General features: G+C 37.8%; 1 protein-coding gene across 1 annotated transcript in view; it reads right to left on the bottom strand.

Moving 5' to 3' along the window:
• LOC306880336 (nuclear receptor coactivator 1-like) overlaps window positions 1–18927 on the bottom strand; it is a 60905-nt gene extending 41978 nt beyond the window's left edge. The window contains exons 1-3 of the mRNA XM_079433816.1: window positions 18407–18927; window positions 5896–6063; window positions 4562–4734 (exon numbers count right to left, since the gene is read on the bottom strand). The gene's annotated coding sequence lies outside the window, so the exon portion shown is untranslated. The remainder of the gene's footprint in view (window positions 1–4561; window positions 4735–5895; window positions 6064–18406) is intronic.
• Window positions 18928–19330: the final 403 nt, after the last annotated feature.

Raw genomic sequence — 19330 nt, 5'->3', positions numbered from 1 at the left:
CCCTCACATGCTCGGCACACACACTCTCCCATGCGTATGTGCACGCACACACAGTCGGCCTGAAGGTAAACAACCTGCTTATGGGAGAAAAAAACAGTTGGAGGGAATTTCCTTTTCACTCTCTCTTTCTCTCACTCACTCACGCACCTGAGGCAGGGCTCAGCTGACACCTATGAAGTTGGCCAACTCAGCCTGTCCAGTCAAAGAATGGTCCACGACAGTTGTGCTAACCCCTCTGTCGGCACGAGCTATGGCCGCGTGTCTCGCCATTTCCCAGGATACAGGGCTCCTTCTCGTTGAGAGCTACACTAATCACCTCGCGCACAGACAGAACAGCAACGTATGTCACTGAGTGAGAGGGAGCGACCACCATGCACTGAAGGAGAGGGGATGAAAAGTATTGTTTACACTCTCTTATCAGTGCTCACGCCAGGCGAAAAAAGAAAAAGTGTCTCATAAATGTGAGCTAATAGGGCACAGCTCAACAGGAGAGGGGAGAGGCCCTCGCAGAGGAGACCAGCAGCAGAGCGATGAAGTTTCAAAACAGACAAATCCCACGTCTGACTGCACACACCCGTTCCCCACCGTCCGTCAATGGTTTGCTCCATGAGAAGCTGTGAAGTCAGTGTTGCTGTCTACCTCCCCATAGCAATACAGACGAGAGAGAAAATGTATAAAGCTCTCCCTGAAAATCTGAACACAGTGTGAGGCTGAAGCAACAGTCGTGACTCATTCTTTGATGATGCACCAATTAATTCAATATTTTTCAAAGAATCGTGAGCTTTCCAAAGCAGATATTTGACCAAAATTATTTTTAAAAATTTATATAATGATGCAAGGCATGTGCAAAACAACATTTTCAAAATGGATTAGTTAAGAGTTTGTCTGAATGAAAAAAGTAATTTTATTTTTTTTGTCTAATTCTGAATAAATCCACCTTAAGGTTGGGGTACATGTGTCTTTTTGCTGTGACATCTTCACTGATTTATATTAAGTAAAATGTAAGAATAACTAATATTGTTAGTAATATTTTAAGATTTACTGGACTGTAGCAACTTGGGTTTGCTTGATTATCCTTTTTTTTTTTTTTAGAAAAATCATGTTAAATATATAAAATATGATACATCTGGCTTTTGACGAATGTTTATTTGTACATCTTTCAATCATCATTGCATTGTATTATATGTTTTGCCCTCCACAATGAAAACTACAAAGCTTTAATCATGCAAGTATAGTTAATGTATTTACATATAATTTTAAAAAGACATTTTATTGGATGATATACAGTGACGAGTTATACATTAGATATAGGCCTAAAGTGATATTTCTGATAAAAATCTCATTAATTAATTTCAAACTATGAGAATTGTATCTCACTTCACTCAGTTTGGTCCTCTGAAAAAATAAAGTGTCTTTTTATTCCCTGAGCGTCATATTCTCCTATAATATCATACCAATTGGATCATAAAAGCCTGATGTAACAAATATGATACTCAATAAAAACATGCGTAAACTTTTTAAATTTTTCTTTTTATATTTCATCATGCAAACAAGTCTGGCTTAAAATGAGGTCGGTGGATTCTATGCAGTTTGAGAAATAAAGAATCAATGTTTGTTATTTTAAAACAGTTTACTTTGATGGTGATCATAAAAGAACACTTCTATTGAAATCTACCTCGGTTCAGTGTCTTCATTCATGCACACATTCAGCTCTTGCACACAGACCAATAAAACACACAAAGCTGCACACACAAAACTGCGTGCTTCGGTTTTATAGTTTTAAAAACAAAGAATCTGTTTGAAAACCACTGTGCTACACCACAGCTTTTCTTTTCTATTCAGTGTAATTGCACCCTTGAGTATGCACTTAATTTTCCAATAGTCTCCATAGTATTTTTTCACCTCCTCTGACCTCAGGCTGCAGTCTTGCAAATACAAATGAAATGCTGAATATTAATCATGAAAAGAGCTTTTTTGTTCTGAGCCTCATCAGCATTAAATTACCCAAATCTTACTGTATAACACTGTACTGTTGACGTGAGAAAAAGATCACGGGTTCTGTAACACAAAACACGTCAAGCAAAATCCGATAATTATGGGGAAAAAGTTGGGAGAGTACAACCTAAGCATGCGGAAGCAGTAAAGAAAAGCCTGACGACTACGGCTAAGAAACCAGGTGTCAGAGCACTGTACAATCAGCACAAACACCTTTAAAGAAAACACAAGCACACTCATGCAATCATCATATAACCCAAACAAACTGCCTTTTTCCAAACTGAGTTGAGAAGCCATTAGGGTCTTTGACTAATTCATGCAAGTCAGTGATTACCCTCATATTAAGACGGAGGTCTGTCAATTCAGCAGGTTTCCAAGCAACTAAGTGATTAGAACGAGCATTTTTCCATACATTAGGAAATGGAGTAAATTACATTTTAGTCGTGGGTTTTTGCATTTGATTACAGCTTGTATAATACCAGTAACCAGGATGTAAACATACCATCTGACAGCTTCAACCTACATCTGTGTGTGTATGTTGTACGATCTGCATCTTAAAACATTTAGAATGTAAAACATGCACACAGGGAGGCAGGTAAATGCTGCAGAATTTTTGTGTGCTCGACTAATTCATCACATTTTTACTTACTTTTATTTACAGAAATGAAAGCACTCTGTCGCACTCCTCTAAGCTGTGCTATGGTAAATCTTTTATTTAATGTAGCTGGTTGGATTTACTTGCAATAATCTTATTAACTGGGACTACTATGAACTAAGAATATAAGCCTGTTTGTGAAAACTGAATGAATTACACTTTTTCCAAAATTAAAGCAATCACGGCACAATCCTAAACTAAAATATCTATTACAAAACAAAAAAAGGTCTGCACTATCATCAAATATATAAAATGCTATTAGGTGAGTTTCTGTATCAAATTTTCTTAACTTATACAGTCCATCTCTCTTTGCCCATACTTGATGCTTAATACACAATGAGGATCTGTAATTTAGACTAATTCGATTTCAGTGTGGGCGGAACTAGAAAATATCAAAAGACAAGAATACAGCAATCAACAAAAGCATAAACATGCATTCATTAAAACCATGCTAATAATTAAACTACCCAAGTGTGAGAATTTAACTGCAAAATAAAACACAGACAGATGCAGTGCAGGCACAATCGGGTTTCACATTACCATGACAACTGTAGGCTCTATTGAACTACCACTACACATCTAGTATAAGCAAATGCAGAAAACACCATGCAGTGGGGCCAGGAAAAGTGTTACACCTACACCGACATTCCCCATATCTGAAACGCCTCAAAGCAGTGTGCTGCTCTGAATACCTTACTTGTTTGAAAAGAAACTACTGTCTTATGGACGCAATTTATCGGTTAACTTTGCAGTGATGACAAATAGATGGCAGTTGTAACTTTAACAATAATAGAACTATAATAGCTAAAGTTTTGAAAGCTACTTCCACATTTTCATTTATTCATTTGCCTTTATTCAAATAAGAAAAATACAAGCAGAAGTGAAACTACTGTGTGCCAAGATACAAGCTACTGAATATTTTTAGAAAGCTACACAACAAGATACAAAAAAAAAATTAATTGGATGTCAATTATATTGCTATTATATAATTAACTGAAAAAAGGGATTGGGCAGCTTGACATGCACAAAAAAAAAAGATATATTTTCAATAATATTAATGCTAAGTATTTTGCTTGTATGCTAATAAATATATAAACTCACCCTAATTTTTATAAACAAATAGAAAAAGCTGTAACAACTTTACAATACCATTCAAAAGTTTCAGAGGTCTGTAAGATTTCACAATGTTTTTTTAAAGAAGTCTAGTGCTCTTCATTTATTTAATAAAAAATACAGTATTATTGTGAAAAATTATTACAATTTAAATTAACTATTTTCTTTTTGAATATATATTAAAATGAAATGTATTTCCGTGATGGCAAAGCTAAGTTTTCAGCAGCCTTTACTCCAGTCTTCAGTGTCACATGATCGTTCAGAAATCTTTGTAATATGCTGATTTATGCTCAAGAACCATTTATTCTTATCATCAATGTTGTTCTCAACAAACGCCAAAATCTGAAAGACCCAACACTTTTGAATGGAGGTGTACTAAACTTTTTTTTTTATTCACTTATTTCACTATAAAACAATGTATGATCAAACCATCTGAATCAATTAAATGAATACCCAATATTATGTCACGAGGATCTGATTTTTGCCTCTGCACATGAGGCTACATGTGTAATGTAATGTGACATAAACAACGGTGATGTAACCACTACTGCCGCCACTACTTGGGAGAAAATAGCTTGTTACTGGAAGCGCTACACTATTTTGAAAACAGCTGAGCTACTGTCACGACACTAAGAATGCAGTCCAGTTAGCACAACTTGTAGTTATTTACTCCAAAACACCGGATGATTATGTAAACATTTCCTCCAATAAAAAAGCTTGTTACTGCTGGATCCACAGTTGCCAATTCAAGTTATTTTTTAATACAGCTTCGAGCTTCTGCATGATTTGTCAACTTACTTGATCTAGGGCTCCAGAGGGATGCTCATTGAGGGGAACACTATGGCTGTGGTCCACTGGGTTTATGGGGTGGGAGAGATCTCAAGGAGAGGTGGCTACGGCGCCACACCCTCCCTGTCATGCAGAACCATCCCACCGGGGGGAGGCAGCAGAGAATGGACACCCAATGTAACCTGTGTAATTAGGAAGATATTGTTAGTCAGAATTTACAGGCATTTTAGGCTATATTTACAAAGCAGTAGAATATGGTCATCAGTCCTATGGTGTCTTATACTGTTACAAACTGTTAAAAAAAATTAATAAAAAAATAAAATAAAAAATGTAAAACATACCTTTTAAAAAGTAATTAAAATAAAGCTGAAACAAAATAAAATATAAATATAATATTTAAATTACTGAAACTTAGAACAAAATTAAAAAGAAAACTGAAAATATGTAATATAAAAACTAATTCAAAATATTAAAAACTCTATAAAAGTATATAAATACTAAAATAATACTGCAGTACTGTTGTCACCCATAGCCTGTTAGATCTCACAAAAGAACTGACTGGTGGATATACAAATCTGCTTATTTTTTATTTATTTTTTTTGCTTTAAGCATATATATTGAATTATTTCAAATTAATTATATTATTATAATAATTAAAATTATTATAAAAAATAATTTATTTTTGTTTGTATTTTGTCTATTTATTTATTTTAATTAATTTAAATTAGTTTTTTTTAATAAACCAAACTACTTGGCAATTACCTATCAGTGTAACCTGCAAAAGCAAGCAGAATTATGTAACGTCAAGCATACATCGTGCTATCAGTGAATATGAAAATTCGACACACTGAGACAGTCTAGTCATAGATTCATGTGTGTGCAAAATCATTTTTTGCATTGCCATAGCAACTGTAAGGTCTGTTACACTACATCAGTTATAAGCCACATGAATAAAGCCTAACTACGGCTTGGCAAAGTGTTTATACAATTGCACCATATCCACATCTATAACCTGCTGCACATCAGCACAGATTGTGACTTCACGGAGGACCTTGATGGTTAAAAAGTGGGCAAACACTTCCAGCCCATGAAAAAAGACAGCATTTATGACTTTCATCAGTATTGTACATCTACAGCAATGGAAATTAATGTCTTAAAAACACTTTTTAGCTTTAGTATCACATACAAAATGGGTCTAGATCCAAATTTTTAAAAAAAAGTAGTCTGTAGGTGCTTTTAATGAAAGTTACTGAAGTGTACTGAGAAAATATAGCTTTTTAATACCGTAGGTCACTGGGTTGACTGAGAGACTGGGTTTGTAAAACCCAACGTGGCTGACTTACTTGATCTAGGGCTCCAGAGGGATGTTCATTAAACACTATAGCTGTGGTCCACTGGGTTTATGGGATGGGAACTGGAGGACAGAGAAGGGGTTACAGAACCATACCCTTCCTGTCATGCAGAACCATCCCAACTAGGGGAGGCAGGAGGAAATGGGCACTCAATGCAACCTGCGGATAAATCACAAGAAAAAATTAACTGGGGTTGAGGGAATAAAATCAATTCTATAATCATCAAAACGGCAAATCACTGTCATTGTAAAAGACCCTTAAGACACACATTATCTAACAGTGATAAAAGCCAGCACTGTCTCAAGCTTTGCCATGAAGTTTCATGAAAAGAAAGAGGTTATAAAATGAGGAGCTAATCTATTTGGATACTGGCTTCGGGCAAGCAGCTGATCGGCGCCGAGCTGTGATCAAATCTGATGATTTGTATACAGCGAGAAGATGAAAGATAAGATTTCCTGCTGCGTTAATTAAGAAAATTTTACTTCACCTCAACAGATGTGAGACCTAGGGCAGAGAGCACTGATGGTTTGATTGAATGAGTGCTTGTGTGCGTTCTAGATTATAGCAACTAGGAAACCATAAAGCTTTTGACTTCAGATGGGCCTTTGTTCTTGTTCCAGACCAGTATTCTCTACCAACAATATTGATTCTCATGGGGCCCTTGAGGAATTTGAAGTGTAGGCTATCAATTAAAGCACCTGTGGGATCATATCATTTAATTTTTTAAAGAACAAGGCTACCAGCAGATTTAAAACAAAAAAACCGTAGGGCTACATTTATTAATAATGAATGCTTTGTTCATTACTTTGAAACACAACCTAGATACGTATTACAACGGCATGATATTGAGCAATATAAGCTAAAAATAAGATTAAAATGCATTGGGTGTTTAATACAAAAAACTGAAACAAGGAGGAAAAAAGGCTTTTAGGATGCTTGAGAACTATTGATTAGCCCTCATTACAATGAATAATATACACATCTTTAAATAAAAAATATATATATGGCAAATGACCGTATCACCCTAAACACTAGCAATAATGTATATTGATCACCGTGGTTTCTAATCAGACAGCAGGACGAGACCTCAAAATTAAAATCCTTCTCATACAACAATGCTAAGTTCCTTACTTCTCTGCAGCTCATATTACCTGTTATGTGCCCCAGAACTATAATCCTAAATCTATGGGCTACATTTTGCAGCATAATAGTGAAGCTAGGTGTGAATCCAATGGAATACACACAAAATGAAAGCTACATACTGAATAGCCTAGATAGGCACACATTTCTGTATTATGTGAGAAAAAAAAAAAAAGAGCCTGCTGTGTGATATGAGAGCTGTGAAACTAGCACAGCTATACAGAATAAATTGGTTGTAGTCAGTTAAACAGTTTGGTATTCATTAGACATTACATATAAAATATGCAGAATGCCACAATGCCACGAATCAGAATTAAGTAGTATTTCAGAAAGCAATGTGTTAAGTGATCATAACATGCTATGAATTTTATATGTAATGCAATAGGATTTGGTCATGCATGAGAAATACCGTTCATTAATCAAATTTAGTGTAGACAGTGGAAAAGAAAATCTGAGCTTTAAAATGTCAGCAGCATGATCAAAGAATACCAGATGCAGTAGCTGTTGTCTCTTAATGTTTTTTTTTTTTAATGAAAACCATGCAAGCACAGCTGATGTTAGCATTATCTTGTGCTTTTTTTTTTTTTTTTTTAAACACCGCAATTATATGTTGTCCTAGTACAGAATGATGAGAAAATCAAGATATCATACAGTCATCAGTACACTTGCAATGCATGCAGGTGTACATTTTGATTTGGAAACGATATTAAACCACACTGGTTTATGCAAATGAGTGGAAATTAAGTACCAGCTATGATAACACATGAGCGAAATGCATCAATTTTGCAAGCAAATGCAGACGACAACCACAAATAATGCAGCACTTCAGTTCCCAACTGTAAAGAATGTCTCCACAGGCCTTTCACGTTATCTTCTTTAGCTATTAATCATAGAATTGATATCTCAAACACGTACACAACCACTCAAACTTTAGGGTCATTAAGATTATTTTTTCGGCTGCTGAAAATAAATTGCATTTTAAAACATTAAAATAGAATATATTTCAATACAAAATAGAATGCATTTCAAATGACAAGTGGGCAAAATAATGCATTCATTCTGAGAACTTTGTGTATTCTTGACAAACTCTTGCCTATCTATTCTGTTACTCATAAAATATCTGTTGAGCATTTCTTTGAGTGTGATGTCAGGGCATACAGTGGTGAGAAAAAGTGTTGGCCCCTTTCCTGATTTTTTATTTTTTTGCATGTTTGTCACGCTTTAATGTTTCAGATCATCAAACTAATTTAAATAAAATCAAAATCAAATCACTTTTATTGTCACATCACCACAGCACATGTGCCTTGGTGAGTGAAATTCTTGAGAGCGTGCTCCAGACAGTGCAGAAACAATTTACATATAAACATTACCATATATACTTACAGACTTATACAGATGACAATGTGTAATATACACATACATATACTCAGTACACACAGTGTACTATTAGACATACTTACAGTCCTCCATACACATTATACACCGTATGTACACATTCTACGTTATGTACACATATATACACACAATAATATGCGATGCAGCAGATTATACATAAGATGGATACGCAAATGTCATGGATGTGCATTGGATGGTATCCAGTGGTAGCAAAAAGATTGTTGTATTAGTGTAGTGTGTACTGGTAGTCCAGTTTGAACTGTATTGGAATTAAAGTGCAGTGCGTGGCATACTGTAAAGTGGGAGTATGCTGTAGGGTGTATTAGTTCTGACTGTTCATTAGCCTGATAGCCTGAGGAAAAAAGCTATCCCCCAGTCAGCTAGTGCGGGATCAGATGCTGCGGAGACGTCTTCCTGAGGGCAGCAGAGAGAGCAGTCTGTGGGACGGGTGGCTGGAGTCATTGATGATCCTCCGGGCTTTCCTTATACACCGCCTGGAGTAGATGTCCTGGAAGGAGGGAAGCTCACCTCAAACAATGTGACGGGCAGTTCGCACGACCCTTTGCAGAGCTTTGCGGTTGCCAGCAGTACTGTTTCCGAACCAGGCAGCCTGTCAGGATGCTCTCCACAGTGCAGGTGTAGAATGTTCTGAGGATGCTGGGGCTCATTCCAAACTTCCTCAGCTGTCTCAGGAAGAAGAGGCGTTGATGTGTCTTCTTCAGCACTGCATCTGTGCGAGCGGACCATGTGAGATCCTCAGTGATGTGAACGCCGAGGACCTTAAAGCTGTTTACCCGCTCCACAGGTGTCATGTCAATTGTGATGGGTGTGTGTTCTCTGCTCTGTCTCCTGAAATCCACCACCAGTTCCTTGGTCTTGTCGATGTTGAGTGAGAGGTGATTCTCTTGACACCATTTAGTCAGGGTTCTCACCTCCTCTCTGTAGGCTGTCTCATCGTTGTCAGTGATCAGGTCTATCACCGTTGTGTCGTCAGCAAATTTCGATGACTGTACAGCCACGTGTGTGGCTGTACAGTCATGTGTGTACAGGGAGTACAGGAGTGGGCTGAGGACGCAGCCGTGAGGAGCACCAGTGTTGAGGGTCAGCGGGGATGAAGTGTTGTTGCCCATTCTGACCACCTGACATCTGCCTGTCAGGAAGTCCAGGATCCAGCTGCACAGAGATCCATTTAGTCCCAGAGTCTGGAGCTTCTCAACCAGTGTGGCAGGCACTATGGTATTAAATGCTGATCTGTAGTCCAAACAGCATTCTCACATAGGTGTTCTTATTTTCCAGGTGGGAGAGAGCAGTGTGCAGGGTAAAGGCAATAGCATCGTCTGTGGAATGGTTCCTGCGATATGCAAATTGTAGCGGATCCAGTGAGACAGGCAGCACAGAGCAGATGTAGTCTCTGATGAGTTTCTGCAAGCACTTACTGAAGATGAGTGTCAGAGCAACGGGCCTCCAGTTATTCAAGCATGTGATTTTATTTTTCTTTGGTATGGGCACAATGGTGGATTTTTTGAAGCATGAGGGAACCACAGACAGAGAGAGGGAAAGATTAAAAATGTCTGTGAAAACCCCAGCTAGTTGGAATGCGCATGCTCAGAGCACATGGCCTGGGATGCCATCAGGACCCACAGCCTTGTGGATATTCACCCGTCGGAAGGATCGGGTTACATCTGCGACGGAAATGGAAAGTGCACTCGCCTCTTCTGCTACACCCGCAGGAGCGCTCTCTGTGTGGGCGGTGTTGTGAGCCTCGAAACGAGCATAAAAATGATTAAGCTCGTCCGGTAGAGAGGCGGCAATGTTCACAGTAGCTGGTTTATTCCCTTTGAAATCAGTGATGTTATTGATACCCTGCCACATGCTTCTTACGTTGTTGATGTTGAATTGTTCTTCAACTTTGTTTTTATATTGTCGTTTGGCGGCTTTCTTTGATTTCCTGAGATCGTAACTGGCTTGTTTGTGATCATCAGAGTTTCCGGATTTAAAGGCAGATGTCCGCTCTGAAAAGGCAGCTCGAACATCGCTGTTAATCCACGGTTTTTGGTTGGGGTAGATGCGGATTGTTTTTGTCAGTACTACGTCCTCTACACACTTCCTGATTAAACACGTTACAGTATCTGAGTACGCCTCTATGTCGTCATCAGACGCTGCCTGGAACATGTCCCAGTCCACGTGATCAAAACAGTCCTGTAGTATAGTGTCTGATTGGTCCGACCAGCACTGAATTGTCCTGAGGGCGGGTGCTTCTCGTTTCAGTTTCTGCCTATAAGCAGGCAGGAGCAGAATGGAAGAGTGATCCGATTTGCCGAAAGGTGGGCGAGGGAGCGATTTGTAGGCATCCCGGAAAGGAGAGTAGCAGTGGTCAAGTACACGATTACCACGCGTGTTGATGGTGATGTGTTGGAAGTATTGGAGCTATTATTCTGAAGTTGGCTTTGTTAAAGTCCCCCGTAACAATAAACGCCGCATCTGGGTATGCGGTTTCCTGCTCACTTATATTCTCATGCAGTTCCTTAAGTGCCTGGTCTGTGTTGGTTTGAGGGGGAATGTAAACAGCTGTGATTATGATTGCTGTAAATTCCCTCGGTAGCCAGAATGGTCGACACAGAAGCATATGAAATTCCAGATCAGGGGAGCAGGAGGATTTAATAGAGTGTAGGTTCCTTTCATCACACCACAAGTTGTTGATAAAAAACAGACGCCCCCACCTCTGCTTTTCCCTGTGAGCTCTTTCGTTCTGTCCGAGCGGTGCACAGAGAACCCAGTAAGCTCGATGGCTGAGTCTGGAACCACTGCAGACATCCAGATTTCTGTGAGGCAAATAATGCAGCAGTCCCTTGTTTCCCGTTGATATGAGATGTGTGCCCGCCGTTCACAGAGTTTGTTGTCCAGTGACTGAACGTTAGCCAGCAAAATGGTTGGGAGAGGAGGTCGGAGGGGACGGCGTCTGAGTCTGACAAGGATGCCGGCCCTCTTCCCCCTTTACTGGCGGCGTTTCCTCGGTAACGATCGTGCAGCCCAGACAAAGGGCTCTGATGCGGTGTCTGTAAACAAGGCGCCGGCATTCAAGAACTCAAAGTACGGTTTGCGTTGCGCGACAAAGGAACCAATGTTTAAAAGCGTGTGTCTATCGTAGACAGTTATACTAACGACATCCAACACGTAAAACAACAAAATAACAAATAAAACATAAGAAAAACTGCAGAGTTTTCCCGGAGCTCGCAAAACGGCTGCCATGCTCGGCGCCATCTTGGTCAATAAAACATTAATCAAAGATAACACAAGTAAACAACCCACATGCAGTTTTTAAATGAAGGTTTTTTTTTATGAAGGGAAAACAAAATCCAAACCCACATGGCCCTGCGTGAAAAAGTGTTTCCAAAGACCCAAAGAAATTCAGGAACAAATGAGAAAGAAAGTCATTGAGATCTATCAGTCTGGAAAAGGTTATAAAGCCACTTCTAACGCTTTGGGACTCCAGCGAACCACAGTGAGAGCCATTATTCACAAATGGCGAAAACATGGAACAGTGGTGAACCTTCCCAGGAGTGGCCGGCCGACCAAAATTACCCCAAGAGCGCAGCGACGACTCATCCAAGAGGTCACAAAAGACCCCACAACAACATCTAAAGAACTGCAGGCCTCACTTGCCTCAGTTAAGGTCAGTGTTCATGACTCCACCATAAGAAAGAGACTGGGCAAAAATGGCCTGCATGGCAGAGTTCCAAGACGAAATCCGCTGCTGAGCAAAAAGAACATAAAGGCTCGTCTCAGTTTTGCCAGAAAACATCTTGATGATCCCCAAGACTTTGGGGAAAATACTCTGTGGACTGACGAGACAAAAGTTGAACTTTTTGGATGGTGTGTGTCCCATTACATCTGGTGTAAAAGTAACACAGCATTTCAGAAAAAGAACATCATACAACCGGAAAAATATGGTGGTGGTTGTGTGATGGTCTGGGGCTGTTTTGCTGTTTCAGGACCTGGAAGACTTGCTGTGATAAATGGAACCATGAATTCAGCTGTCTACCAAAAAATCCTGAAGGACAATGTCCGGCCATCTGTTCGTGACCTCAAGCTGAAGCGAACTTGGGTTCTGGTAGCAGGACAATGATCCAAAACACACCAGCAAATCCACCTCTAAATGGCTGAAGAAAAACAAAATGAAGACTGTGGAGTGGCCTAGTCAAAGTCCTGACCTGAATCCTATTGAGATGCTGTGGCATGACCTTAAAAAGGCGGTTCATTCTCAAAAACCCTCCAATGTGGCTGAATTACAACAATTCTGCCAAGATGAGTGGGCCAAAATTGCAAGTGCAATTGACTCATTGCAAGTTATCGCAAACGCTTCATTGCAGTTGTTGCTGCTAAGGGTGGCCCAACCAGTTATTAGGTTTACGGGGCAAGCACTTTTTCACACAGGGCCATGTGGGTTTGGATTTTGTTTTCCCTTCATAATAAAAAACTTCATTCAAAAACTGGATGTTGTGTTTACTTGTGTTATGTTTGATTAATATTTAAATTTGTTTGATGATCTGAAACATTAAAGTGTGCCAAACATGCAAAAAAATCAGGAAGGGAGCCAACACTTTTTCACACCACTGTATATGATGACAAAATAAACAAGTATTTTTGTTGCAACTTGCAAGTCAGAAAATAAACTATTTTTCTTTTTTTTCACTTTTCTAATTTTGTTTAAATATGTAGAAAAACCACAGAGCCAGAAATCAAAAAGGAAAGGGAAACAGATTTTACTCCATAATAGCGTATAGGAAATTTGTGTGGCCATTTCTTTCAAAATGTAATAGAGTTTTTAAATAGGCTAGTTAATAATGCAACAAGATATTTAATATAAATACATTTTACTGAAACACTGAGAAATAAGAGAACAGACATTACAGGAGAAGTAGGATGCTGCTGCTCACCATCTTTAGTGCATCTAATAGAAATACATTACAATGCAGCCCCCATGGAAGTCAATGAAGGAGGATAATATGAAAAGCAACTTAAAAGGACAAAGAACAGAAAAGGTGTGTGTTGTCATTCACAAATGCAAGGCATAACGCTTTGTTTGAAAAAAGGTCAGATTTTCACTGCAAGTAACTCTTCTAATGTGTCCACAGTTTGTGTAGTAATTACTTACATCTACAAACAATGATAGATCTTACTAACATCTGTAGATGAGAACTCTGAACACCATTTCCATGCACGTAACATCTGTGTATAGACTGAAATGCCTTTCAGGAAACATTCAAATTCAAAACACTTCAAGAAGCATAATGACAATAACCTCTGGAGAAACAGAGTGAATTAGGGCATAGAAGCAGATTTCACTAAATGTTTCCATCTGTATGCTCTGTATATAGAGAGAGACGTTAAACTGGACTAATGCAACACAGCAAAATATCTCCCTAACTGATTGTTAGTAATAAGAATCAAATAAGTACAAGAACCTCAGAATTTACAAACTGAAACAGTAAACCTAATGATAAAATCTTTCATATTTATTCATTTGCTTAATATAGTCACAGCCTGTGAATACTGGAGAAAATGGAAAATTTATGAAAGCTAGATGACCAGTGCCATTTAAAGACAAAGCCTCTCTCTATGCACACATATTGACCACACCACAATGAATGAAAATTAGTTTGAATCATATATGTTCCAGATGGATTTATTTACATACAAGAACATTTACAAGGAAGTCTTACTGTGGGAGATTTATTGAAAAAGTAGGCCTATTTATGCTTTACAGGTAACTTGGTATTTTACAAATAAAAAGAAAGGGCGAAACGCAAAATATTTAGAAGGTGTTGACTTTCAACCACTTTCCAGAGTCCTAAAACAGCTGCTCAATGTTGACAAGTTCCCACAGCAGTTAGTCCCTCTGGATTTTGCAATTTCAATATATATTCAAGCAATCTCTGCATTATTTGCAATTGCTTGCAACTTTTGTCTCCATCACATGGCTTCCAGGCTAGAAAACAATTTTACCAGTCATTTGTTTACACATTCAACTCCATAGGAACCAGCATAATTGTCAACAGGATTGTTGAGTTGCAAAAAGTGTTGTTTTTTCTTTTGTATTTTCCTCGTTTTCCAGTACAAATATCGAAATATTCTTAAATCAAGATATTTATTTGAGAAGCAAAATGATTTGACACAATAAATCTTGTTTTCTGAAAAATGTAACAAAATGAACTGAGATTGTGCTTAAGAAAAACTAAACAATTCAAAGTGAAAACGATTAAAAAAAAAGATTATTTTTCTTACCAACTGAATATTACCAATATCCTGTCATTTTGCTTATCAAATAAATGTTTCTTGATATAAAAATGTTTACATAATTGCAACTTTTATCTTCTTTAGAGTATCTTTGGACCAATTATTAAGAAAGATTTCTATTTGAGCATTGTGTTGTTTCATTACCTATGTGTTGTTTACAACCCCATGACATAAAACTTTTATTAAAACAGTTATAATAAATTAAGGGGGAAATATCCTTAGAATGGTTTTATTATAAGGGATATTAAATTGTAATAATTTTAAACAATTAAAACAACACAAAAAACAAAGATTAGAATACCAATTATTAACATAAATTTTATTAATTTTTTTCCATTAAATTAATTGGGAGAATTTAATTTAATGCCTCCCACAGACAAAAAAAAATTAAATATGCATGCATGTTTTATTTTAAAAAGTAACAGCTGAGAATTTTCAAAGTGGAAAGAGAGTGGAAAGGAGAGTCAAAAATTGCAAGGTTTATAACATGAGAGAGTGTGGCACGTTATCCATGGAGAAACTGATGTTTCACTCACACTGAGCTTGTTACAACATCCTGTACTTCTGAACTTTAGGGGCGACTGTCCCTCCCACCTCAGCTATCTGTAAATACAACTCCTGAGGCAAAGGAAGCAGTTAACAGATGCTGCACTCGCAGAAACTGCTGCCCCTCGCCAAAACTTCCATGCAAAAGGGAAGCGGAGTTTGTCCATCTTGCGCCGTTTCTGTGTGCTTTGAAAAATAACCCTGAGTTGTTGTTAAGCTCAGGCATGATCTGATAATAACACATGGGACACTGAGCCCCGGGTCCCCTTCTCGCCGTTCTCGTTGCACAGGGTGGGCGTCTGTTTGCTGGGAAAGCAGGCTTGCTTTCCTGTCCCTCTCACTCGTTCATTTGCTAGTTCACTCTTGCGCGCTCTCCCTACCCCCACACATTCTCACAGGCTGCTGCACAAGCTTTTTTTCCGAGAGAGATGTAGGTCAGCTCTCTGACGTCTAGGGAGGGACAGCTGAGCGCCCCTCTCCACGCTGCGGCAGTGAGACGCTCGCACCAATACGCAGGGAAGGAAACTGCAAGATATCGATATCGTCACCTTTTGGTCACCCTGGAATCTGACTGCTGATCATTTACTCACTGAGTTGTGAGGATATGTAAACAAAAACATTAGGGACCTTTGTAAGACAATACAGCAACTACATTATCAACAGTTGCATTGTATGAAAATACTTAAATTACTTGCCTTGAGATTTAGAAAAAAATATATACATATATTTATTAAGTAATTAGCTGGACTTCACCAATGAAACAAAGAAAAACTTAAAGCCAACTTGTTATGAATCGACAGATTATTTACACGGCTCCTTACAATCAAAAGCAATCTGTTTATTTCAATTCATAACGTTTATATCCATGAGCTCCTCCACTGGAGACTGTTATAAAGTTAAAGTTATAAGGGAGGTACACACTCCTGTTAAGTCAAACTAAAGCATAAACACAACACTCTGAAAACAAGGAATTGCACATCTTCTATCTCTCTCCTGGCAGGTTCATGTAAGGGACATGCTTATATGAATATGTGCTGGAATGTCGAGGGGTGACAGTGAACTGTGAATTCTGACCACGAGTGTTGCATATTTGGGGCCTTCAAAAAGAATAAAGACTCACTGCTGTGATTGTGCGCAAGGGATCTGCAACTAAATAATAGCTTTTAATCTTTTATATCTGCCTTATGTTCAACTGTCCCAATACTTATGCTCACATCAATGAGTGGGATGAACTCTAAAAGTACTGTTCTTTTTAATTTGATAAAACATGTGTGTTGAAACGGCTAATAATAAAATGTGACATTCTGAAGTTTTGTATATATATATATATATATATATATATGTGACCCTGGACCACAAAACCAGTCTTAAGTCACTGGGGCATGTTTGTAGCAATAGCCAAAATTACTTTGTATGGGTCAAAATTATTGATTTTTCTTTTATGCCAAAAAATCATTAGGATATTATGTAAGATCATGCTCCATGAGTATATTTAGTAAATATTTCAAAACTTAATTTTTGATTAGTAATATGCATTGCTAAGAACTTAGAATTCGAAAAATTGACCCTTATGACTGGTTTTGTGGTCCAGGGTCATATTTATATTTTATATATATATATATATATATATATATATATATATATATATATATATATATACACACACACACACACACATATATGTGTGTATATTTATTTATATAATGGTATGAACACAAGGTTTTACAGTCATCACTGAAAAATAATTATTTTTATAATTAGAATTTTATTGTCAATAATAATAACTTAAGAATAATCAACCTACTAACATTAATATTATTATTACCTATATAATAATAACAACAACAATATTGATATGATTATGAAGTTGAATATTGTTAAAAAATCGTATTACTCGCATTAAACTTTTATTAAACAAAGATCTAACTGCAGTCTGTCCCAAAATCAACTAGACTGCACAAATAGAATGATATATGGCAGGATAAAATAATATTTAGTGCTATTGATCAGACAATAACAACAACAAAAACTGGTGTAACTAGTTGGTAAAATAATTACAACAATAATACATTATCATTATGAAATCAACTATTATTGTTATTATAAATTACTATTATTATGAATAATAATAATAATCAGAAGAATTTATTTTTTCACATTGTAAATAAAACAAATATTTTTGGAGTGCATTTTACTATTTCAGCCTTTCTGCTTCAAAATTCCACGTTTAATTAAACCTACTTGCTGACAATTTGCAATTCAAAGTAAATCCTACACCTATTTTTGTCAGTGTAGAATGCTATATGACAGGATAAAATAATATTTTATTTACCTGTCCTGATCAGACACAACAAAAAATAATCATTATTTTACAATCAATATTAATAATAACAATCATTCATTATAGATATTGTTATTACTGACATTTATAATTATTATTGTTAATTATATGAGCTGAATATTGTTAGACAATCTTTACTTTTTTAAACTCAAATAATTGAAAAATCTAACTGCATTCTCAACTAAAGCACTTCAGTTTCAAGCCTGCAGCAACAATTTGAAAAGGTCAAACTTGAGGTGTCGGTAATCACTATGCTGAGTCTCTCGACATGACATTAGCTTGCACTTCAACCAAATGCACCAAGTAAAATGAGCAACAACCACACTGCAAACATCCAAACTAAATCTTTTGACCTCACAAGTGCAGATCTATATTTCACCATATGAAAAAGAAACGATCAAATCTAATCACTCGAAAAGCAGTTTACGTCAACGCCACATCCATTCCACCTGTCTGGTAAACTAACTCGTATATCTGAGCAGTGTTTATGCATATGGTTATTTAGATCAAGTAACCTCTAGCTCAGGGATCCTCAAATCTGGACCACTCCTGCAGAGTTTAGCTCTAACCCGAATCAAACACACCTGAGCATGCTGATCAGAGTCCTCAAGATCATTAGAAAATCACAGGTAGGTGAGTTTGATCAGGGTTGGAGCTAAACTCTGCAGCAGACTGGACCTCCAGGGAAAGATTTGAGGAACCCTGCTCTAGCTGGATCAGCCCCGCAATATGATCTCTTTACTCAAAAACAACAAATATAAAACACGAACGCATTCCTTTTACCTGTTTAGTCCGTTCTCCTCTTGCAGATGCTCGCTGAACTTTGAGAAGGCTTGGAGGATGGTGTCTGATGGGTAATACTGAGCGATTAGTTATGCATTCAGTCAGATGCAAATATTTCTACAAGCCCAGCGCCAACGACTGAACATGCATTTGAGCGTTAAGTGGAGAAAAGCGCAGTTCATCTTATTCTGACCGAATAATTCCGTTAGTGTAGTGCTATGGTTTCCGTTAAACCTTCCAGTTGAAGGCTAGCTAAGCTAACGAGGTTAGCGGGCTAATTTCAGTGAGCTATTTTAAATCCAGGCCTCAGTTTTTCTCCGTTAAACTCCGGGTGTTTGTTGTCGTAAATGCACTTTGTTGACAAACTGCTTCTTTATTCCCTCCCGGAGCTGCAATGCTACTGTCATCCAAGTCAAATGGTCATTTGTGTGTTTAATTCTCGCGTTGATCTCTCCCCACCGCCATTTTCATCCTCGAGCAACACAAACAAACAGGAGGATCGCTCACGTCACGCAAAAGGTGCGCGACTGCGCTGATCTCTATGGCATAGTTTGAGGCGGTTGCTTGGCGACGCATGACTTGAAGATCTGATTGGCTGAGCAGGTTTGTGTGCGATTGAGGAATCGCTGGGTTGCGTAGCAGATGGACGTACAATGACGAAGCCCGTCACTGTAGCCTAGAGAGAGCGCGCTGCTCGCACGCGGAGGCTCCTCGGCCCATCAGGGAATAGGCTTGAATGAACATGACCTAAATGTACGTTGATTTTGACGTAAAATCCACTGGACTGATGTTGTTTTCGTCCCGACGGCATCATATTATAGCCTACATCAAATAACAACCAGATTTGTGTTCAATGGAAAAGGAGTCTATTGTCCATCTGTTTAGTATTCACAGGGATTGGGTGGATATAGAAAATTGCATTAG

This window comes from Barbus barbus (assembly GCF_936440315.1).
Source record: "Barbus barbus genome assembly, chromosome: 14".
Taxonomy (NCBI): domain Eukaryota; kingdom Metazoa; phylum Chordata; class Actinopteri; order Cypriniformes; family Cyprinidae; genus Barbus; species Barbus barbus.
This window is presented reverse-complemented; position numbering and strand designations above follow the sequence as displayed.